This window comes from Procambarus clarkii, chromosome 25, assembly GCF_040958095.1.
Source record: "Procambarus clarkii isolate CNS0578487 chromosome 25, FALCON_Pclarkii_2.0, whole genome shotgun sequence".
Lineage (NCBI taxonomy): Eukaryota > Metazoa > Arthropoda > Malacostraca > Decapoda > Cambaridae > Procambarus > Procambarus clarkii.
The window spans coordinates 20,083,550-20,096,535 of NC_091174.1; the positions used below are offsets into that span (position 1 = coordinate 20,083,550).

The 12,986-nt window shown below is 38.6% G+C and overlaps 1 protein-coding gene across 1 annotated transcript in view; it reads right to left on the minus strand.

Moving 5' to 3' along the window:
* Positions 1 to 12,986, minus strand: part of LOC138368649 (uncharacterized) — a 557,854-nt gene that overhangs the window by 389,384 nt on the left and 155,484 nt on the right. The gene's annotated exons all lie outside the window — the stretch shown is intronic.

Here is a 12,986-nt window from a genome sequence, read left to right on the forward strand (position 1 = left end):
TATTTCCTAGAATTGTGCAGTGTTGCGTCAGCAACCCACAGAGAATAAATTTCCACATATCTGTAGACCTAATATTAGTTCAACCATTTACATTTCTTTATTAGGGATAAATATTTAGTAATAGGTTTACTTTACTTAGTATACAACAGTTTACTTGAATTCCTTTACCCAACTTGATTCCTGTTCCAGTAAATAATATCATAATCTAAAATAATTTCCACCTCCAAAGGATTCTCGTTTTATTTGTGCAGTCTACATTAACTGACCTGCTCTGTGAGAATCAAACATCACCACAAAGTATTTAACTGAAATATAAACAATATTTATAAACGCTTCCTTCCCTATTTAGCTTTAATGAATAAATATAATTTATGCTCCCCTACTGGGAGCTATGCGTATGTGCGACTTTCGGGAAAGAAGGGGACTCTCGCCATTTTTGATCAACTGGCAGTAAGGTGTTCCGAAGCGGTCCTTACAAATCTTACAATCTAGCAAGCATCCGTACGTCATCGGGCTTTAGATCAGGGGTCTCCAAACTATGGCCCGCGGGCCACATCCGGCCCGCCACATAATTTCATCCGGCCCTCCAAACAAATCCCTGTGTGGTGGCCTTGAAAAAATAATTATCGTACGAATGGCATCGCAGAATTATTCAAAGCTGGGGCTGCTGAGTGGTGGCGCTCAACCCGAGTCAGTTTTCCTCTCTCTCGATAGTGTGACGCACAGATACTAATACTAGTAGGTATGTGTTGTGCATTACAACCAATCAGTTGTGTATAACTGTACATTGTGGGGATGGAGGGCGAGTGGGGCTTCGCTGCTTCCGTTTCAGGGAGCACAAACACTGTACAATATTCTTTTCTCTGTGCTTTGACAATGCCTTTATCTTAGTTATACAAAATAGCAATAATACTATTGTAGCCAAAAATATTGCATGTTTAAAATAGTTAAAATGGTAACCATTAAGTTTATCAATGAAAGCTGTTGCCATAATATTTACCACTTTATAATAATATGCTATGCTTTTTAACACCACATACAAGCTGTTTTTTTCCTGTAGAATTTATTTCATTTATTTTACCCTTATGTTTTCAGATATGGAAAAGATAAAGAAAAGAAAAGTGGACAGTGAGTGCCGTCGGTTCAATGACGAATGGAAGATAAAGTACTTTTTTGTGATAGCAAATGATAAAGCTTTATGCATAATATGTAGAGACAGTGTTGCTGTTCTGAAGGAATACAATATTCGTCGGCACTATGAATCTAAACATGGATCAAGTTATTCTCACATCACAGGAGCAGAACGCACTAAAAAGTTTGAATCATTTCAGCACAGTCTGCATTCTCAACAAGCTGTTTTCAGTAAGAAAAAATCTGAAAATGAAAATTCAACTAGAGCCAGTTACAAAGTTGCCTATGTGTTGGCTAAAAAAGGAAAACCTTTCACTGATGGTAGTATCATAAAAGAGTGTATAGTGGAAGCAGCAGGAGAGGTATGTCCAGAAAAAGTAAACCTCTTCAAAATGATAAGTCTTGGGTCAAATACTGTTGCTCGTAGAATTGAAGATTTAGGAGGCGACATAATTCGGCAAATAAAGGAAAAAACAAAAAGATTTTGTTGGTATTCTCTTGCGTTGGATGAATCAACTGATGAGTGTGATACTTCTCAGCTCTTAGTATTCATTCGTGGTGTTGATAGTGAATTTAATGTGAGCCAAGAATTAGCATCAGTTCACAGCATGCACACCACAACAACTGGAGAGGACATTTTCAATGAAGTAAGTAAAACTATGACAGAATATAACCTGGAATGGAAACAAGTGCAGTGTGTGACAATTGATGGAGGAAAGAATATGTCTGGGACAAAGAAGGGTTTGGTTGGGCAAATTACAACAGCTTGTGAGGTTGGAGGATTCTCAAAACCCATTTTTCTGCATTGCCTTATCCATCAACAAGCATTGTGCCTAAAATATGTTGATATGTCTTGTGTCATGAAACCTGTTGTTTCTGTGGTTAATTTCATTAGATCTCATGCACTCAACCATCGCCAGTTCCGTGATTTCTTGCAAGAAATTGATGCGGAGTTTGTTAACTTGCCTTATTATACAGCAGTTAGATGGCTTAGTTGTGGAAAGGTTTTGCTGCATTTCTTTGAGCTCAGATTAGAAATTGATTTATTTCTCACAGAGAAAAATAAACCTCAGCCATTATTATCAGAATGTGAATGGATTTGGAAATTGGCATTTTTTGCAGATATGACAGGTCATATGAATAACTTGAATCTGAAATTGCAAGGCAAAACAAATTTGATCAGTGACTACTTTGTTCATGTCAAGGCATTCAGAGCAAAACTTGCGCTACTTGAAGGCCAGGTGAAGGTTAAGAATTTTGCTCATTTTCCATGTTGTGAAAAATTTCATGCAGAAAGTAAAGTTGAATTTCCTTTTTCATTTGCAAATGAAATAATTTCAGATTTGAAAAAACAGTTTCAGAAGCGATTTGCTGACCTTGATGCCAAAGCAAATGAAATCAGGCTCTTTCATAATCCTGCAATGCTGAAAATCTTCCAACTCAATTTCAAATGGAAATTATTGATCTCCAGGCAGATGACAGACTGAAAGATAAGTATAGAGAAGGAAATCTGATTGAGTTTTATAAATGCCTGCAGCCAGATCAGTTTCCAAATTTGATAAAGTTTGCTTGTAGTTTTGTGTCCATTTTTGGTTCAACATACTTGTGTGAACAAACTTTTTCCAAAATGAAGTATGTGAAATCAAACTATCGAGCAAATTTGTCTGATGATCACTTGAAATCAATTCTTACAATTGGCTCATCTAATCTGGAACCTGATTTTAATGAAATTTTGAAGTCAAAACGACAGTATCATTCGTCACACTAATTTGGTTCCATAAAACTAAAGGCAGGAATCTATTTAGTTTACCCTGATTTTTTCCAAAAAGATATGTTTTAATTTTTGCATGTTTATACTTTAATATTTGAGGAAATTAAATTACTGGCACTGATTTGTATTTTTTTTTCCTTTTTTATTCCTCCGGCCCGCATAAATATGGGAAATATATAATGTGGCCCTTACATTGAAAAGTTTGGAGACCCCTGCTTTAAATTGAGGACGCAGCCTACCAGAATCACGGGCATCAGTTCGGCATGCATTTTTACCTTTTTTTTTTTTTTTTTTTTTGAGATATATACAAGAGTTGTTACATTCTTGTACAGCCACTAGTACGCGTAGCGTTTCAGGCAGGTCCCTGGAATACGATCCCCTGCCGCGAAGAATCGTTTTTTCATCCAAGTACACATTTTACTGTTGCGTTAAACAGAGGCTACAGTTAAGGAATTGCGCCCAGTAAATCCTCCCCGGCCAGGATACGAACCCATGACATAGCGCTCGCGGAACGCCAGGCGAGTGTCTTACCACTACACCACGGAGACTGCTTTTAGTTATTTTAGACTTTTAGTTATTATTTTCAGCTCTGGTAATAATTAATATAGGTGCCATGTCGTGACCTGCAGGCGATAAAATAACCCCCATGTGAGTGCTGTTTCTACTCCTCCAAATATTTAAACATTGCATTTATGTGTGTGAACACTAATTTGGAGTGAAAATTATGGATTTTAATTATTGCAGCATGGTGCAACACCACTGAGGAAGCGTGTGACCGCCCCATACTCACGTGTTCCAAGGATCACTATCCCAAGCTGTTTTCAGCCTGTTGTAGAGATTGGACTCCACCTACGTCCCTCTGTCACTGCTGAGATTTAATCAGTTTTCATTGTAGATAGTACCTTTTAGAGTCAAAGCATTTCTAATCATTGCATATTAATTACATACATGATTTTAATTTTAATATGCAGTAGTATTTTTTGCATTACATCCTTTTTATCATTATCTGTGTGTGCATATTATCATTATTATTATCACATAATATATGTTGCACATAGATTCATCTCATAGAATACCCCCCCAAAATGTGTCATGGGAAGCTGGTTCAAAGCATGCATAGAATTTACAGTCATTGCTTAATAGAATTTATTCACATATAATCAGAAAGATCCATAAGTCTCTGGTTCTCTCATTTAATAATGCATTCTGGTCCTTCGAGCTATCTTAGATTTAATCATTATTTGCATTTATAGAATTATACATTTTATTAGTATTAAACCAGAGCCATATTTCCCCACAAAGGCGTCTGGAAGTTTATACACAGAATCATGGGCGGAGAGATGGCAGCCTTGTCTAACAGATCTTGCACCCGCATTCATCATCATTCCAACAGGTGCATTCATCATTCCATTAATACAAACACTACTCCGACTTCCAGGATCCAGCATCTTAACTCATGAAACAAACCAAGACACCATTCCAGGACTCTAGAAGACCAAAATACAAATTTACTGTACACCTTATCAAAGGCTTTTGATTGATCCAAATTTATCACAGCCAATGATCCATTGTTTTCAAAGCGATAGTGGAGGAGGTCCCACACAGCATTAATACAACAGTGGAACTACCAGAAGCACGACAGAGCTGCACGGGGGAACAAATTTCCTCAATTGCCAAAGACAATTTGGCTAACAACTTTAAAATAATGTTGTTGTCCTGGTTCAATAAGGATAATGGCCTCTAATTGGTCAAACAGGTATCTCCCCCCCCCCTGTATTCGACAGAAGCCTGATGATACCAAATAACTAGGGCTCACTGAATATTTCTCATCGTCCTATGAGAAACTTTCGATAAGGCCTTCCAAATCATCTCCAACAACCAACAACCAAACATAAACATAGAACTTCACTGGCAACCCATAAGACCTTTGCTCCTTACTGGTACCACCTCTCCAACCACATCCCAAATTTCCTGTTCCTCAACCTTCCTATACAAGAACTCATTATCCTCATTTAACAACTCCTTCGAATATAAGTCAAGAAAATGCTCACATCAAGCAACAGTTGACTCCACTCTCCCATACATCTTACTCCAAACATAGTACTCAAGTCCCTCTGTATTCGATATAACCATTTCATCAACTATGCAAACACCCATCAGGGCTGAGCACCTATTAGATTTACTTGGATTGTACCTGGATGGTGTTCAGGGAGTTCTTCTATGCCCCAAGCCTGGCTCGGGGCCAGGCTTGACTTACGAACGCTTGGTCCAACAGGCTGTTGCTTAGAGCGGCCTGCAGGCCCACATACCCACCACAGCCCGGTTGGTCCGGCACTTCTTGGAGAAAGTGCCAGAAAGTCCTGAAAAAAATATCTTTTCCCAATAGATATGCCATAACTTTTTCACCATTCAAAAGATGAGCCGTCAGGTGCCGCACATAGCTGCTCTTAGCAATCTTGCCCTATGTGCAACTCATCCTCTCTTTCAATAACACATCCTTATCAGAGTTTTCCACCCACCGACGATAGCCAAACTCACAAAGTTGTAGTGAATAACATTCTGCCGCAGGATGCTTAGACAGGTAAATAAACAACCGTTTGCATTCGACCTTCCACTAATCAAACTATTCGAACAAACTCGAAATTTCACTTGCTTCCTCACCAAGGCCCTTCCCCCGCCACACCAATATTTTCAGACACCACCGGACACTTGAACAAACTGCTATTAACCTTCCACCACCTCCAACCCATCATCTGATCATTAACAATTCACCAATCCTCCTGTTTTGATAGCACTTATAGGAAGGATGGGGACTATAGTACATATATCACTACAACGCAATTATAAAGTAAAAATCGGTACTATTGAATTTGGACAAACCACAACACGATTTTCAATTTATGATGCTAAGGTAAACAAAACTAACCCAACCTAATCTTCCTAGGCCTAATACACGTTATCTGAGGCCCAATATAGTACAGCTGTGTGCGCAATACTAAGCCTAGGAATATTTAAGTTTCTTTTTAGCTTAATTTTTAGTCTCTATAAAGTGAAAAGTACAAAGTTATACTATCAAATTGCTTAGAGCGTCAATATTTGAGCTATGGAGCACATAGATACAAAAAGTACTATCTCAACAGGAGGACGGGTTGAACTATTATGCCCAAAACAACCAAATCACCAAAACACATTTAACCAAATCTCGAAAAACTGACTGGGATCATTACCCACGAATAATCCCTATCAAACGACTTGTTCAAATACATTCTATTGTTATTTATATAGTTCAGCAAGGCTCGTGTACCACTCAGCATGGGTACTTTCTAGGGGGCAATAACATGCATGTGAAAGATACACCAGGATGCTCCTAGTAGATACAATTTAATAATGAAAAAATTACAGGAACAATGTACATAGAAAATTAATGTGTGTATATATATTATATATATATATATATATATATATATATATATATATATATATATATATATATATATATATATATATATATGTCGTACCTAGTAGCCAGAACGCACTTCTGAGCCTACTATGCTAGGCCCGATTTGCCTAATAAGCCAAGTTTTCCTGAATTAATATATTTTCTCTAATTTTTTTCTTATGAAATGATAAAGCTACCCATTTCATTATGTATGAGGTCAATTTTTTGTTATTGGAATTAATATTAACGTAGATATATGACCGAACCTAACCAACCCTACCTAACCTAACCTAGCCTATCTCTATAGGTTAGGTTCGGTTAGGTAGCCAAAAAAGTTAGGTTAGGTTAGGTTAGGTAGGTTAGGTAGTCGAAAAACAATTATTTCATGAAAACTTGGCATATTAGGCAAATCGGGCCATGCATAGTAGGCTGAGAAGTGCGTTCTGGCTACTAGGTACGACATATATATATATATATATATATATATATATATATATATATATATATATATATATATATATATATATATATATCTCAAGAAGTCCATACCAGTAATCAACAGCCTATTAAATCACAACTATATTCTACCCACTTGAAGACTCCGCACCAATATAGAAGCATCAAGAAATATGGGCCAATAGGCCCTTTGCAGTTACTTCCATTCTTCCCTTTAATTTACCCAATTTATACCCATTACACCGTGTTCTGTCTTGTGTTGAAAGTTTGCTCTATCTTGTGTTGAAAGTTTTGTTCACCTCATCCAAAACTGTTGTAACATATCACCTCACCCAAATGCGGGTATATAAGACGAAAGCTGTTTAAATGATAGCATAGTAGAACTCTGTTTAGTGTTTGCAGGTTATAGTTGTGTGTGCAAACTAAAGTCTTTAAAAATGTAATAAGTTATTACAAAACGCGTTCGTGTCGCGTCAGACTAGAAATAAAAATGAATTTTGGAGAACTGATTTTTCAATTACCACCGACAGTGAAAAGAAACATAACAAAGAGAAAATTCGTGTTAGAATTATTATTCTTACTTTTTTGGTCATATTTAATAATATATGTTTACAAGAATAACTGCTACCAAAATATATTAATTATATTATATATATTGTGACGATAATCTCCTTCAAGAGAGATTGAGCCTGCTCTTCCCTCCAAAATTCGTCGTTATACATCCCTATACAACTAATATGGAAGGAATATCCAACAAATACAACTCCAAGGTTTGCCAGAGAGCAAACGTATTCAACACCGGGAACACCTGCTCCCCCCTCCACTCGAACCACCCAACTACCTGTACGTCGCCTGCTCATCGCTGATTGGCTGTGTGTCCAGTTGCACCTGCCCTCCACCCTCCACACTACCTGATGTCTGGGGCCACACGACCTACAGACCTCAGAATATCCAGTGCTTTCAACAAGTTAACACGTCTCGTTGGTAGACTAAGCTGTGGCTTACGTGTACTAAGAGAGGTGGCAGCTTAAAGCCAATATTCCTGCACCTCTTATTTGATTGTATATTGTTCACTTGTTATTACTCACTTGTCTTAACGTAACTTTTCATTTTGTCATTTGATTATTCTTATTATTTTGATTGATTTTATGATACGAATTTTATGTCCATTTTATTCATGTTTTGCTTTTCTAACGTAATTAAAATCTCATTGTTAAATTTACTTGTGTTTTGTGTGTCTTCCCTTTACCTTACCACAGACGAAGTTCCAGATTTTCTATTTTTTGTTTCTATATGTGACGAGGCCATACCCCTAGCTTTTGAACAGCCGAACACCAACGCGTTACCGTCACAATATATATTATATGCCCCGTAACTCTGATGCTCTTATTGGTCACCCGGATGGTATCACAGTGAACCCCTGGAAGAATGGCAAGCAGTTGGTATGGGACTACATGTGCGTATCAACCCTGGCTAACACTTACATTAACCTCAGTGTTGCACAACCAGGTGGCGCTGCCACCCACAGGGAAGCAGCCAAATCCCGTAAGTATAGAGAACTGGATCACCACTACAATTTTGTCCCCATTGCTTCTGAGACACTCGGCGCCTGGGGTAAAAGTGCTACCAGTTTTTTGAAGGAACTGGGTTCTAGGCTCATTGAAACAACAAGGGACCCAAGAGCTGCAAGCTTTCTTTTCCAGCGCCTCAGTGTGGCGATACAGAGGGGAAATGCACACTGCATCCAGGGTTTCTGCCCGCCATCTGAGGAGCTGGAGGAACTCGACAACCTATGATAACCATCTTTGTAATCCATATGTAACTCCTTTTTTGTAACAAAGTTCAAATAAAGTAAATATATATGTGTACATACAAAAGAATGGGGGTGGTAGAAGATAATATTAGTGTTCAGTGAGAAACCACAAGGTCTCCTCTGAATGCTTTTTATTTTCTTCTCCGAGGCTATGGGTCCCCACATTGGCACCAGAGGTGGTACCCTCACAAAAATAATTATTATATATATATATATATATATATATATATATATATATATATATATATATATATATATATATATATATATACAAACACACACATCAGCAACTAATATATATTTATACACACTATGCAATTATTCCCATTATATGGAAATTCAATCCTATTCATCCTGTTAGTATCAGTACGTCTGATACAGTACTGATACGTATCATCTATCAAGTCAGGAACCGTAGTTGCTCTTCAGAATCTATAAGCTGGGCGGGAGTGATAGATATGGGCGACTGAGCACCACAGTTTCTCTCAGATGTAATGCAATTTATATTCCCCAATGATCTTTGGCAGGTGGAGTCCGGATTTCTTGGCGTTCACAGTTTCGATCTGTTTGTTGACCTTTGCTTTTAATTCGAAAGCATTATCTGGCGAAAATGAACATCATACTCTCTGACCAAACTAAGTTCCAAAGGGTAACGAAGGACACTACAGCCGAATTAAAAGCAAAGGTCAACAAACAGATCGAAACTGTGAACGCCAAGAAATCCGGACTCCACCTGCCAAAGATCATTGGGGAATATAAACCTGGATATGCGTATGGAAATGTCAAGACGCACAAGCCTGGAAACCCACTTCGGCCAATCATTAGCCAGATACCCACACCCACGTACAGACTGGCGAAGCGACTCAACGGCCTGCTGACTCCTTATGTTCCTTGCGCCTTCAGCCTGAAGTCTCCAAAGGAATTTGTGGACTTACTGCGGGGCGCACGGGCCACAGGGATAAGAGCCTCGTTGGACGTAGAATCGCTGTTTACCAACGTACCTGTGGACGAGACAATCGGAATGATAGCCGACAGAGTGTATCGTGATCCAGCCTGTACTCCTCTTGACATGCCAGAAAGTATTCTGAGGAAACTACTCCAAGCTTGTACTAAAGAGGCACCCTTCTTGAGCCCGGATGGGCACATGTATAAGCAAGTAGATGGGGTCGCCATGGGTTCTCCCCTAGGTGTCCTGTTTGCAAACTTCTACATGGGTACCATCGAGCAAAAAGTCTTAGTCGACATGAACTTGAAACCGGCCATATACTGCAGGTATGTTGACGACATTTTTACACAGGTACCTGATGTCAGACATCTGCAGGAGCTGAAGGAGGCATTTGAGCAGAGTTCCGTGCTGCGTTTCACTTACGAGACGGAAAAGGATGGGAAGCTGCCTTTTCTAGATGTAACAGTCATGGAAAAGGGCGGAGGTTTCCACACTGCAGTCTACACAAAGGAAACAAACATAGGAATGTGCCTAAATGCCAACAGCGACTGCCCTGACAGGTACAAGAGGAGTGTTGTTAACGCATACGTCGACCGTGCTCTCAGCCACAGCTCAGAATGGAAGCAAGTCGACGAAGAACTCTGTAGGGTAAGGCAGGTCCTAGTCAATAACGGCTTCTCCAATGGTTTCATCGAAGACATCATAAGAAGGAAAGTGAAAAGCCATGCAACCTCCGAAGAGACAACTAACACAACACCTATACCCCCTATTAGACTATTTTACAGGAACTTCTTTTCCACAGCTCATAAAACAGAGGAAAGGGTCCTGAAAGATATTGTTAATAGAAACGTTATCCCTACAGACAAAAATCAGAGGATACAACTGACGATTTACTATAAAACCAGAAAAACGGCCAGCCTACTCATGAGAAACTCTCCAGACACAAAACAGAACGCTTTAAAAGAGACTAACGTCGTCTATGCCTTCAAATGCCCACTTGGGGACTGTAAGCTCCAAAAAACCCAGTATATAGGCAAGACAACAACATCTCTTTCTAGGCGTTTAACGATGCATAAACAACAGGGCTCCATTAAGGAACATATAATCTCTTCCCATAACCAAACCATCGCCAGAGAAATCCTAGTAAACAACACAGAAATCATCGATAGATACAGCGATAGCAGGCGGCTTGACGTTTGCGAGGCACTACACATCAAGAAGTCAACACCAGCAATCAACAGCCAATTATTGCACAACTATATTCTACCCACCTCAAGACTCCGCTCCAATATAGAAGCATCAAGAAATATGGACCAATAGGCTTTCTACAATTACTTTCATTCAATACCCATTGTTTCTGTTCTGTCTTGTGTTGATACTTTTAATACCCTATTAATATCCCCTAGTGTTCTGTCTTGTGTTAATGCCACATCACCCTTCCCACCTCACTCAAATGTAATGCCACATCACCCTTCCCACCTCACTCAAATGTAGATATAAAATCAGGGAAACGCAAGTTCTAATCAGTTGTGTATTTGTGAAGTCTTTGAAAATGTAATAAGTTTTACGAAACGCGCCCGTGTCGCGTCAGACTAGAAATAAAAATGAATTTTGGAGAAGTGATTTTTGATTTACCTCCAACAGTGAAGCGTAATGTACGAAAGATTGAGAAAATTCGTGTTAGAATTATTAATCTTATTTTTTCGGTCATATTTAATAATATATATATATATATATATATATATATATATATATATATATATATATATATATATATATATATATATATATATATATATAATACACATGAGAGGATGTGCAGTGACTTAATATCTAACATATTCAAAGATTTGAGTAGGGGTACCGAGTGATCTCTGGGGCCAGAGTTGGATATTGTCCTAATAGCAGCTTTGTGTTGAGTAATTAGAGGACGTAAAAGATTTTGGGTAGTAGAACCCCAAGCACAAATACCATAGTTGAGATATGGATAGATGAGGGGAGTAATAGAGCGTCACCAGGGCAGGGCGAGGTACATAATATCTGATCTTAGAAAGAATGCCAACAGTTTTTGAAACTATTTTTCATATATTTAGAATGTGTCCCTGGAAACTCGGCTTGTGGTCAATGAGAACGCCAAGGAATTTGCCATCTATTTTGTTGCAAATTTGAGTATTGTTTATCCTGAGATTTATTTGATTAGAAGATTTATTGCCAAACAGAATATAGAAAGTTTTGTCAATGTTAAGGGTGAGTTTGCTGGCAGTTAGCCAAAGATGGACTATATTTAGCTCAGTATTTACTGTGACATTTAGAGCAAGGGGGTCAGGACTGGAGTAAATGAAGGTTGTGTCATCAAATAGAATTGGTTGGAGGTGTTGGGAGGCATTTGGAAGGTCATTAATGTAGATAAGAAAGAGGAGAGGGTCAAGTATGCTGCCCTGAGGAACACCAATGTTGATGGGTAGGGTGGGAGAAATTGAATTATTCACAGAAACATACTGGAGCCTGTCAGTAAGGTAAGATTTGAGGTATTGCAGGGAGTGACCTCTGACTCCATAATGATGTAATTTAAGAAGAAGGTTTTGGTGGTTGAAAGTGTCAAAAGCCTTACGCAGATCCACAAATAACCCAACAGGGAACTTATTTTCATCAAGAGCTGCATGAATAAAGTTAATCATACTAATATGTGCATCGTTAGTGTTTTTTGGGTCTGAAGCCATATTGACAAGAGCTAAGTATATTGTGTTTGGCTAGATAAGAGTAAAGCTCCTTGTAGATTAGTTTTTCAAATATTTTTGACAAGTTAGGCAGAATTAATATAGATCTGTAGTTGTTAACATCAGTGATATCACCACATTTGTGGACAGGGGTTACTCTCGCTATTTTTTTAGATTATGTGGAAAGTTTTGGAGTTCAAGTGACTTATTGAAGGGCAATGCAATAGCAGGAGCTAAAGATCTGGAGGCTTTTTGTAGATTAAAGTTGGTATCTCCTCAAGGGCACTAGACTTGGTTTTAAAGGAAAGGATTATCTCATTAACATCAGTGGAATTTGTAGGCTTTAGGTACAGAGACTGTGGATAGTTACCTGCAAGATAGTCCTTAACATCAGTACTGGAAGATGGAATATCATTTGCATGGGATGACCCAATGGAAGAGAAGAACCCAACGGAAGGATCGAATCGACCGTCGTCTCTTCATGTTCTGGTATGATGTACAGGTTTCGTAAGTGGACACGTAAATGCTTGAAGTGTCCTGGCCCACAAGACTCAAATTTAAAGTTCACAAACCCCGTCTCCACTCCCTCAAATTTACACTGGTGGAGGTGGGGTCCCTCGATTGTTTCAAACGTGGGTTGGACATGCATGGTTATTATGACACCTGGGTTAAATCAAGGAAAGACGAGAACACTCGTTCTTCCTCATGGACAG